Source organism: Cupressus sempervirens, chromosome 1, assembly GCF_028749045.1.
Source record: "Cupressus sempervirens isolate cs-2001-9-10 chromosome 1, ASM2874904v1, whole genome shotgun sequence".
In the NCBI taxonomy this organism is placed as follows: domain Eukaryota; kingdom Viridiplantae; phylum Streptophyta; class Pinopsida; order Cupressales; family Cupressaceae; genus Cupressus; species Cupressus sempervirens.
In genome coordinates this window covers 421,593,669-421,604,858 of record NC_143118.1, presented here as the reverse complement: position 1 = coordinate 421,604,858, position 11,190 = coordinate 421,593,669, and positions in this window count along the sequence as shown.

The window sequence follows — 11,190 nt, the reverse complement described above, 5'->3', positions numbered from 1 at the left end:
GGGGATGGGGTCTATTGAGAGACTACCAGGGTAACTCTAGCATGATTCGTGCGATGACACTTTCCCACTTGCATAGCAGGTTTCCTACATGTCATTATTATGCCTCTAGGTATAGATGTTGATCTGTGTCTTGGAACCCTTGAGTTAAAATACTTTTAGGATTCTTGGACTTAGAGAGTACTTGTGTTATGTGATTTGATATCCTATTTGGGACTTGAGACTATCTCCTCAGTGCGGTGGGAGTGGGCCATTTAGTTTCCATGCGGTCAGGTGGTAGTGCTTTTTCACTCTTACCATTTGAGATCCATCTATAGACATCATGGTTGGAGCATTCTTTGTTGGTATTTATCTTCATTTAGTTCTTGGATCTTATGATGGATGTTATTTACTAACACATATCCTTATATTGACGATTAGCATGCGATAGAGGATGCTATCTACTTTGTAGTATCATCATATGCTTTATTCTTGCATGTTAGATTTCTTTATGCATGTTTAGTAGCATGTTTTAGGAGTGACATTCCTACTATGATAATAGCAATGATCTCTTTGATGACTTGGGATGTTATGTGTGGACGGATGGCTAGGGCCCATAATGGTCTAATGATGCTATTGACAGTTGGGAGGAACCGTGCACTTAGTTAGTTGTGTTTTATGATGGATGGTTATCTTTTATGATGGTTGCTATATCTTTATTAATGGATGGATGAATCATGTATGTTAATGGTTTCATTTACTTTATTGTACTTGTATCATGGATTCAATGAGGATGATGTATCTTTATTTTTATATATGTTTAATCTTTTAAGCTTTTCATACCCTGTGACATGTATAGTGGATGATTGAGCCTTCCACATTTAATTGCCAAGAGGCATTGAAAAAAAATGTATATTATGGACTGTGGAGCTTTAATTATTATTTCATGTGGATTTTGTAGTTGTTAGTCTTAGTTTTTATTAAATTAAATGTGACTAAACATCTTGGGATCCTTAAGGAATGTAACCTGTTATGTATTCTTCAGTTCAATGTATGTTATTACTTCCACTACTATGTGTTTGATGTGTACGATTATCTTCTTGTTTTAAAAAAAAAATGTTTGGAAAAGCTTAGTAAAACTTTAGGTTAATTCTTTTGGATCCCTTGGCAGGGCGTTACAAGTTCTGTAACCTTTTCACTCAATAGTTAAATGAGAGCTTGAGTATCCTCTTTCTCTTTCTATGTAATTTCTTCATCTACTGACTTTGTGCTTGTGGTTTAAAATTTCTCAGAATTTATTTCCTATTTGCATATATGTCATTGATGGAGAATATACAATCAATGCCTTACCAAGCTTCTAGCACTTGTAGCCTCTATAGCTGGTGTGAACTTACCATCATCAATTGTCTCAACTTCAAGCTTTGGATATTTAACTAAATGTAACAAAATTTGATTTGTACAAATTTTGTTTGAGTCCATCAATATTTCAATTTCCTCTTCTATGAGTACATTTGAATTAGGTGGAGAGATATCAATATCATCTTCAATTGTAATAGTATCCTTAAATATAATTCCACTAATAAGTTCTTCGATTTCTTCTACTAGCTCCAAAACTTTCTATTTTTCTTCTCTTCTAAGTTTTGTATCATTTTGACCTTCTCCCACCTTAATAGTTGGAGTAAGTGCTCCAAATACCTCTTTCCAGAATTTAATACTGGCTTCCTCAACTTTAGAAACTTTATCCTTTAAAAATTTGTATGCCATGTCCCTTGGCATAAGCTTTAAGGGCAATAGACATATGTGTCTTTTCCAAATCTATCATGACTTGTACCAATGTTGTTTCTCTTATTTTCTTTTGTGTAGTCAATCCCCATTTCAATTTGGCATCTACTCTATTATACAATCCTATAGGAATTATAGTTTCTATTTCAATAGGTGTACATGTAAACTTGATTAACATATTAATTAAAGCTTCTTCAAGTTTATCTTGATCTTCATTGCTCAAAATATTTTCTAATCATTTCAATTTTTCACATACCTGATCTATAGTCATTAGAGGGAATCTATTTATAACTTGTAGTTTTCTAGCTTCATCAAAATCTATCACTTCTTCTTCTTTCTCATCCTCTTGTACAACTATCAACTTCCTCCTTGGTTTTACTTGTTCATCTTCTTTCTTTCTCTTCTTTGATGGGCTTCCTAGTAGTAGTTTGATAGCAAGTTGTGCTAACCTCATTTTTGTAATGATAACCTTGTTGTTTTTCCTTGATGGTGTTATTAATTCTTGCATGTCCTTTTGAAGGTCTTCCTTTATATTACGTGCAATTATTACAACCTTCCTTTGTTTTGGTTCCTTCATCTTCACAATTGCAAGATCTTTGACCTTGCCTTCCTTGGCCGGGTTGATTTGACCCTTCCCCTTGTTCCATATTTCTTAGCTAGGAAACTTTTCTTATCTATCATAAGTGTGCCAACTTCAATGGTTATCTTAGCAATAATTGTTTCATATATTCCAAACTGCTTGGCACTTGCATCTATGTCTTCTACCAATAACATAGTTACTATTGCTAATATGTCATAAATATTTACCTCATAGGCCATAGGCCTCAACCATGCTACCCTTGGTATTACTGATTTTTCATACACAAAATCCATGTTCATAATGACATATATTTCATCATAATATTTATCTACAACTAATTTTGGAATCGACAACCTATTCTTAATTTTAATTTTGAATTCTTCAAAGTAGTTGTCTATGAAATCTTCAAAATTATCTATCAACCTCCCTAAGAGGTCATTCAACTGATATACAATAGTATTTTTTCTATCCCACATTATCTTTCCAATATTAGGAAAATAAATCTATACAAAGGAAAATATACAAACTAATAGGGAGCCAAACTTACACGATGTCTTCTTAGAACTTCTTGTCTCTTCCATGTTCTATGCAAGTTGTCGTAACTACAATGTGGAAATATCATATGCATGATCTTTCTTCACAAATTTGTATCCCAAATCAACTATAATGCATGGTACATAGTTCAATCTAATAGATTGATAAAACTTGTACATGCAATCACATGAATAACAAATTCAATTAGTGGATCCTCAATGTTGTCTATTGATATTCCATGATCATTCCACTTTTCCTTGGATAGGTTTACAATTTCTTTTTGTATTCCATTCCTTATGCTTTTAGATTTATCCAATGTAGGATACCCAGTTACTCTTCAAATGATTACGTTATTGATTTTTATTGTTCTTCCTTCTAGACATACTTTCATGTCGTCAACTCAGTTTAAAACAATTTTTATCCATTCATTCTTGAAAAATTTAGAAAAATATTAGGCATGAGTCAGCCCTTTGTTTGAAAAGATTTTGAATTCATATTTCAAAATTCCATCTACACACAACTTGTGAAAATTTGTCCTAATTTCAAAATCTTCAATTTCTCCAATGTTACATTGATCAAAGGATCTAATGTCTTGCACACTCAAGCCTCTAGGTGGAATAGATGAAAATTCTTTAACATTATCAATAGGGGTCTCAATATTAAGCGTGTTTCTAAAATTTGGTGGAGGTCAATGACCATTCCTTAGAAATTGTGCATTGCTATCCTTTGACATTTCACTTCTAGATGCCATTGTTAATTAGGGTTTTCTATAAAATCTTGTCACACAATAACTAAATTGACATTAAGATTAATACATACATCTCTTCACTAATTTTATGATAACTTGATGTTGTTCCTTTCTTTGGTTATTGATATTGGTTTTGAATCTTTAAGAGACCTCCTTCATCATTGGGTAAGAAAAATAATTGTTCAAATTTGATATATACCTCTAATCTTTCAATTTAGGTCTGCAATAAATTTCCTCATATTGAAATACTATATGACATTTGTGCTTAGCCTTAAATTTAGTTTAATCTAAATTTATGCACTCATTCATAACCATGTCACTTGGTCTATTCTGAAATATTTAGTCAATATAGTCTATACCATTGATGCTCGATACTTGTGAATTTTAATTTCGAACATTTCTCAATGCATCTCCAATTATGTAGATATATCTTTCATCATTTTAATATTAGGAACTGACATAAAGTATAGCTTTGAGGTATACAATTCCTACACACTTCTACTCTAGTGCTTTTAGCTCTTGCTACCTCTATCCATGTCTTCTTCTAGTCAGATTTGTAGTCTTCATTTCTTAGTGCTAGTGTAGATGTCCTAGTTTTATAGTTCTTACTAATGTGTCCCACTCTAAGAAAACTGAAACATACTATCTCACCATTTATCTATTTCTTGGAATTTCCTCTAAAATGAGTCTTGAAGAAATTCTTTGGAATGTGTTTATATTATCTACAATAGTGAAAATTGTACCATGTGTTATAATCCAAATCATACACATTTCCTTTCTTTGGTGCATGATTCTATTTTCTAGGTGACTAGTGCAATTTATTCTTAAGTTTACATTCATAAGCCTTATGTCCATACTTTTGACAATTGAAATAGTGGGGTAAAAGCACAAAATTGTGTCACCTTTTATAAAGAAAAAGGATATCAGAATGCGACTATTCAACATTAATAAGGAAAAAATGGTATTTGTGTTTAGAATTTGAGCATGATGTAAATTGATGAAATGTGTAGAATAGGATGAATTTTATGCCTATAACTTTTACAATTTATTTGAGTAAGAATTTAATCATTTTAAAAATTTTGAAGTCCCTTTTCAACTGTAAAAAATATAGGATGTAGTTTTTGACAAGCAAGTATATGCAAATCATATTTTTTTGTTCTGATTTGAAATGATCTTATAGATGATATGTATAGCTAGGGAACAATAAAAGAAATAATTATTTTTTATGTATAATTTATTTGTTACATTTACTCAAGGGTGACCTTATAAGAATCCAACATTTTTTTTCCTCTCATCAAAACTTCCCTATCAAATCTACACTTTTTTGAAAAAAAATTACATATTCATGAAGAGGACTCTCTCCACTAGAGATAAATATAAATTTATTCTTTGGATATGATTTACCTTTTTCTCCTTTTTTGACGGAGTAGCTTCTTAAATGTTGAAATATCGACTTATAATATTTTGAAATTATAACATGTTATAACTAAACAGAATACTTAGAAATTTATATAATGATGATATTGAATCTAAGATCTATGAAATTGTCTTTTCAACCTTTCAAAAAAAAATTATTTTGAAAGGGAAATGAGATTTGACCAGAATATGTTTTAGTATCCTAACATGGGTCTATGCTTTTACTATGTGACCTTGGAATCTAGACACATTTCTAGTTGAATCTATGTTTTATGTTCTACATTCATGAGCTTGATGTCCTACTTTCTTACATTCAAAAAAATTGCCACTTTGATTAGGTTTAGGAGTTTTCTTACCATTTTTGCTTCTACAAATATTTTTTGTATGTCCAATCTTTCCACAGTAATGGCGTCTAGCTTTTCCTTTAGCATTCCTTTGTTCTCCACTTTTGGATTATTCTCCTTCTTCAATAGTTGAAGATTTCTTCTGTCCAAGTCCTAATGTTTCTTTTTCTCTTCATGACTTCATCATGTCTTCAAAATTTTTTATTGCCTCATTTGGTTTGTTCATGCTTTCCATGAGTTCGTTTTCATGCCTTAACTCATTCTTCAATTTCTTATTTTGTAACTTTAGATTTGTAATCTCCAAATCTTTTCTATTTACTTCATGATTTGTAATTACCAATTGATTCATTATATCAAGCTAAGTATTTCTAATCTTACAAACTTCAAATGATGTTTCTTTACGTCTTCTAGCTATCTTCCTTTTGTTTTCTTCAACTATGATCTTATCTTACCTTTCTTTTTTCTTTTTTTCAATGGCTTCATGTAGTATGACAAACTAAATTTCTTGATCTATCTTCAGGTCTTTTGCTTCCATCCTCAGGGCACTATTCTTTTCTAGTAGTTCTATCATTACTTCATCCTTGTTACTAGTCCTTCTATTTTCCAACAATCCTTCTATATTGACTTCTTTTTATTGAGTGTCATTAAGATATATAGCCATCTCTCTTCTCCTTTTGAGAAATTTTCTCAACTCTTCTCTAGTTGTCTCTAATTGTTGGAACCTGATTTGGATTTCAAGGATCTAATTCTCAATGATATTTTTCATCATTTATACTTTCATCTCCATGATCTTATCCTCTCAATTTTTTAAACTTCTTAACAAGAAAACTTGGCTCTGATACCAATTGTTGGAATATATATATGGCAAACAAGATACTAAGAAGCGAGATGAATCAGGATCTTAAAATTTTAACATCAAAATCAATCTAATTAAATCATATCTAATTCATCATTAAAACTATAAAGTTGAAAAAATAAAATTCATCATATCTGTAATAGTTTAACACATAAAACAATAATTTGGTACCCACAAATACTTCAAGATGAAGGTAAATATGGGGTGAGGAGGAAACCCACAAATCTTCACTATTGCAACAATAAGGTAAACTTGTTAAGCTTACATTTTTTTACTATAAGATATGACCGACCTGGTGAAAGGTTTGACCTATTAAAGAATTAAAAGACTATTACATATTGCCTTTTTAGAGGGCTTGACACTTACAATAAAGTTAGGAATTTATTGGGAGATTTATAGAGGCCTGTTAGGACCACTCCATTAAGAGATTTTCTTTGTCTCACTTGAAAAAAAAAATTATTCATCACTTGACCCTTGGCATGCTCTGTAAGCTAATCTTTGGTCTCCTCTTTCCCTTATCTCTGATCTGATTCTCCTAATCTAATATATCTATCTAGTCATTCACTCCTTTGATTTATCTTACTATTGGATCTATTTCTATAGCTCCTTCATATGTGTATATCCTCTTCACATTTCATCCTTTCATTTTCATCTCTCACTCTTTATTAGTATTTCTATGATTCTTGGGTGAGAATCTTTCTTAAATAGACTTCATGTAAAGTTTCTAGATCTTGATGAACGGTTTTAAATTCATCACCTTTTCTTGTTTATATCCATTTTTCTAATCGTTTGAATTTTTTCCTAGCAATAATTACCTTCTACCAATGGTGTGGAATCATAATCAGATCTAGCTCTGCAAATGGATATGTATAGGATCATGGTTTGCTAAAAAGTGGTGATCTGAAAAATCTATAGTTTTGAAATATCTCAAACCATTTCAAAATCTATTCCCACTTTTTTTCCCACTCACCCTGATACTAAATGAAAGCAATTAATATCTTTATAAGATATACTCTATCTTTTGGTACCAAACGTATATGGAAAACTTTAAAAACATCCTAAAAATGTGCTTTTGGCCTGTTTTTATGTAATTCTTTTCCTCAAACATGTAGCTGATGACTTTTTTTCCACCAAAATTTGATAAAATGAAAAGCATTTCTTAAGAATGTTCGTATCTTTCCATAAATGTAAGGTTTGTCAAATTATGAGTTTACTAAGTAAGTATTACTTATTTTCTAATGGATTTATGTATAAAGTGTTGACTAACATACTACTTGAAAAACAACTATAACTTTCACATGGTACAACATTTTTAGAATCCAAAAGATGCATCAGATTCTACATTTCTTCTTCTATAAGGAATAAAATGAGAAATTGAATTTTGTAGAGTTTTGAATTAGTTAAGGTGGTTAGACACAAGAGTTTTTTATTCCAAAAATAATAAAGTCAAAAATTAATTATTAGTTATTTCTTTAGAATAAAAATACCCAAAAATATGTGTCACATCTAGGCATGAGTCTACTACTTATATGTAGAATATTATTAAAAAATATTATCATTTGATTTTGATTAAGGTGGTCAAACATATCTCTACTTCTTATTTTTGTTCTCAAATTTTTATAATATTGCATTAAAATTCAAAATTTTGACCAATCAATTTTTATTTATTTGAGATAAGTGCTAGTAGTTTAGAAACTAGATTCAATTTTCTAGAGATTCTTTTCTCTCAACTTTTTGATATAAAGTTAATAACAAGTAGAAAATTGCACATCAAGTTGACATAACCCTGGTTTTCTAATTTTTTATTGCCACTTAAGAGCATAGCTTGGTTGACTGTGATCCTGCACATGCCCAAATATTAAATTTTAAAGAAATATCACCAATAATGATTCACATATGAGTTTCTTCCATTACAAACTCGCATATCAGAACTACTTTCCTCGATACTTGAGTGCTCTGATGCTCATTCATGTACATTATTGCTTAGAAATTGATGAGTTCTTAATATGCTTTGTCATCATTATATTGCTAAGCTCATACTATATTCCTTAGCTTTCATATCTACTTGGTCTGTACTAAAGGCTCAACAATCATTGTTCTACTCAGTCTAAGAGTTACCTACACGACCTTTACTAGATAACTTGGTTGCAGTGATGAACTTGTAATCTTTTTTAGTACAAAGACTTGTAAATGACTAAGAATTTGGTCAATAATCAACATCATAGGCTTAGAGATTAACAAAAAGCACTATCAGCTATCACACTTTTATAAAGTAAAATGTTAACAATATTAAAATGATAAACTTTAGTTACCAAAATGCGATATTTCTATTAGGAATTTGAGTATGATGTAAACTGATGAAATGTATAAACCAGAATGAAGATTATGAATATATATTTTTTTTAAATTTCAAATAAACATTGACATGTTCTTTAAAAAAATTATGATAATATTTTATTGCTAAAAATTAGAGGTTATACATTCCTCCAAAAAACTATATGTAGTTATTAATTTTAATAAAAATCAAAATATGTATTTGAAAACATTTATAGCCACTCCAAGAGAAAAAAAAGATTCATTTTTTATCTATATTTTTGAGTTATAACTTTTTAATGTTAACTTTTTAGAAATTGATAGGTTTCATCCCCCATCATTCCATTATCAAATTTGTACTAGAAAACAAAATTTTTATATATTCTTGAAGATGACTCTCTCATCTACTATTGAAGATAAATTTTGTATGCTTTGGATACAATTTACTATTTTTATTTTATTTCTATGTCTACCTCTTTTGAAAATTTAATATACCTACTTTTATTATTTAATAAATTAAATGTTACTATTCCAATCCAATTTCTACAAATAATGTATGCTCAAGTTTTTGATTTTTCATCTTTGTTAATTCTAATAGGAAAATTGGCCCTTAATTTTCTTAATTCCATTAAAATACATATTAAAGTAGTGTTTTTGCCACATGATGTGCCACATCATTGGACTTAGTCAGGCCAATGTACATGTTGAGCCCTTCCATAGAGTCAAGTGGGTGCTACAGCCTCATATAAAGAGGGCATCAAAATAGTAATTTTCCAATCTAATTCATAAAATAATTTTCTCCTAGTGATTATTTCGCTACTAAATTGGTACATTTTGGATGAAGTAGTGAAAACTCAATTTTTTATTGAGTAATGAAAAATATTTATTTGAATACTTCAAGCATACTAGTAAGTCAAAGAAATAGAGAGGGTATTATCAAAAGAGGGATGCCAAAATGAAAGGACATACAAAATGCTATTCACATGTTATTGGTGACGAAGAGGTAACTATTAATGTTGAAGAAAATACAAGTCCAAATCAGGAAGATATTGAAACCCATAATCAAAATGTTGTTTCTACCTTAAAATATTGTATGGAATTGATTAAGTATTATGTTTTTAATAAAATTTCATGGAATACATAGTACATAATAGCACAATTGAATTGCATCTTAGAAAAATATGTAAAGAATTATATAATAATTAAATTTTGATAGGAAAAGAATAATTCTTTGATAGATTATTTAGAAAAAGAGAAATGCCACTACCTCTAGAGTTGTTCACCATGAAAAATAAGAAAACCTTAGAAGGTTAGGTAAAAGAAATAGTAGTTAAAAAAGTTCTTCATGCTTTGAATATTGTTAGAGTAAATGTCACAAAGATAATTTACCTAATGAATGTAGGGCATTGATGACTATGAGTTCTATATTGAGGTTGTAATGTAAAAGACAAGTTCAAGAAATTTTAGGTTTAATGAATGTTTCAAGAAAAATCATTCAAACATATATTCAAAGGAGAAATATGTTAAGAATTTTTTTTTTTTAAAAACAAGGTGATTATTTTTTGAATTCCTCAAAAAGATGAAATATCTAAAGATGTAAGAAAACATCTAATACAAGGGATGTTATAAAAATAAGAGATGAAGATAGTGTAGAAAAATTTCACATGCAATGTTTTTTGGATATATTACAAGATGAGTTGTTCAATCCATTCATGTAATAGTTTACAAATGTGTAACCAGGTCAAAAAAAGTTTGATATGTTGTGCTCTTTTCTTGTGCCCATAAATAAGGTTCATGGTGCACGAGCACCCTTCCAAGGCTCCTACCAACTTATTTTTAGTGTGATGAACTTCTCATAGGAAGTATGTAAGTACAATAAGATTTTTAATTCATTCTTGTGTGTCTAGTCTAGGATAGTTCTTAAACATTCTTCTTTGGTCTTTGATGGGAATGGTATCTTAATCTTAGGTCAGTATCATTCTGAGATCCTTGATTTTCCATGTTGATGAATGGTTGAATTAGGAGGTTTTATTGCAGTATGAGCATATTTGTGCATTACAAGAACTCACAATGTGGGTTATTTTCTTGAAGGGACAAAGATTTCTTGAACAATATAAAGTTGTTCAAAAGCTATCACCATGAGATATCTCCATCATTAAGAGATTGGAAGCCTTAGATGGCATACAATTGGTGAAGGTTTAACTCCCAAGAATTCTTTGGGAAGACCTAAACCTATACACACACTAAGGATGAGCCTATTTAAGGTTTGAAGAACTATGGCCAAGGGTTGTTATTCATTTCTTGTATGGTCACCGTACAGTTGCAGCAAACTGTGAATGTTTTTACAACATAATTTATTGGTTTTCGCCTTGTTTGGAAGAAAATAAAATTGTAGTTGTCATCTTGTTAGATGATTTAGTTTGTAAATTTAATATAATCTATTTTTTTTTAGTAGATTAGTTTTATTTTCAGTGTGTGAGTGTTTTGTTTAAATCTTTTGAATCTTTTGACTATACCCTGCCAGTTTTGGAGTGTTCAATGGAAAATGGGTTGTTCTTGTTTCCACCATGAAAAAAAAATTGGTTCTTTCGATTCCAAGACTAAAGAACCTAATTTTTAATACTATATAAGTAGGGACCTA